Source organism: Benincasa hispida, chromosome 4 (genome assembly GCF_009727055.1).
Source record: "Benincasa hispida cultivar B227 chromosome 4, ASM972705v1, whole genome shotgun sequence".
Lineage (NCBI taxonomy): Eukaryota > Viridiplantae > Streptophyta > Magnoliopsida > Cucurbitales > Cucurbitaceae > Benincasa > Benincasa hispida.
Genome location: NC_052352.1, coordinates 63,680,367 through 63,682,208, shown reverse-complemented (window position 1 = coordinate 63,682,208; position 1,842 = coordinate 63,680,367).

The following is a 1,842-nucleotide window of genomic DNA, read 5'->3' as shown; positions in this document are numbered from 1 at the left end:
TTTTCCTTCAGCACACACTGCACGGGGCTGACCCATATGCTGTCTACTATTGGATAGGTGATGCCCGCATCTAACCACTTGATTATCTCCTTCTTTACGACCTTCTTCATCGCAGGGTTGAGTCTGCGCTGATGTTCGATCGATCCTTTGTGATTCTCTTCGAGATGAATTCTATGCATACAGTATACGGGGCTAATTCCTTGAATGTTTGCAAGCGTCTAGCCAATTGCTCTTATATATTTTCTCAGAATGCTCAGCATCACATTTTCTTGGTTTTCATTAAGTATAGAGGAAATGATTACCGGTAACTTTTCATTCTGCCACAGAAACGCATACTTCAGGTGGTTAGGAAGGGTCTTCAGCTCTATTTTTGGTGGTTGTTTTAAGGACGGTTGTGTTGTTTTTCTTTCTTCATTCATTGTCAGCTTATCTTCTTGGGTTGCGATCATCTCATCTTCCTTGTTTGTTTTTTCTGTGATCGCATTGCATGCAACAATGGATGCGATCGCATCCTCATCTTCGCTTTCATCTTCAGGCTTCTCTTCTTCATTCAAACTCTATTCATCGTCGGATTCATTAAAGTCTTCTTCACTAGAATATTTCATGGCTCGGATAATGTCAAACTTGAGCTTCTGTCCATTCACGCTCAAGGTGATCTTTCCTTTGTGCACATCAATCTGGGCACGACCGGTTGATAAAAATGGTCGCCCCAAGATGATGGGCACATCTTTGTCTGCTTCCTAGTCCAAGATGATAAAGTCTGCTGGCAATATAAATTTGTCGATTGTAACCAGCACGTCCTTCACCTTCGCCTCTGGATGTAGCAGAGATATCAACTAATTGAAGAGTCACTATCGTGGGCACAAGTTTCCCCACATCCAGCTGCTTAAAATTGATAGAGGCATCAGGTTAATGTTGGTTCCAAGATCGCATAGTGCTTGCCCAATGTACAATCCTCCAATAGAGCAAGGTATAGTGAAACTCCCAAGGTTTCCCCACATCCAGCTGCTTAAAATTGACAGAGGCATCAGGTTAATGTTGGTTCCAAGATCGCATAGTGCTTGCCCAATGTACAATCCTCCAATAGAGCAAGGTATAGTGAAACTCCCAAGGTCACGCATTTTCGGTGGGATTATAGATGTTGAGCTTTGCGTCAAAGCCACCGTGGCGAATCTACCAGTGCCTCTCTTCTTTGTCACCATATCCTTTAGAAACTTCGCATATACGGGCATCTCCTCAATTGCTTCAGTGAACGGAATATTAATATGCAACTGTTTTAACATATTCATGAAGCGTTGGTACAAACCTCATTATTTTTCTTCTTTCTGAGTCTCTGTAGGAAAAGTGGCAGTTGTATTCTTACGATCCTCTGTTCTTTTGGCTCTGAGGTGGACATAATCTCTGGCTCTATCGCCTCTTTTTCTCCTACTTCTTCTCGAGTCACCGCAATCTCTGGTTCTAGTGCAACTGGAGCAGTCCGGCTAGGCTTCTTCTTCTCCCCCGCCACAGTCTTTCCACTACGCAACATCACGACTTGACATTGCTCTTTACCCGTACCCCCTAGGTTGCGTGGGAGTTTCGTTCAACTCGGCAGGGCCACTTGCGGTCTGTTCTTGAGTTCGCCCGCTATCTGGCCTATCTGTATTTCTAGGATATTGCTTCAAAAAACTTTCAAAGAGGAAGATTGCGGTGCCTGCGAACTGCTGGCTTGATTACTCGTCTGATCGTTGGTTTGCGGGAAAATTTTGGGTGGCCCTTCTTTTTGTGCCACTGATTAAAAATTTTGCTGTTGATTTTTCCATGCAAAGTTGGGGTGGTTTCTCCACCCAAGGTTGTACGTGT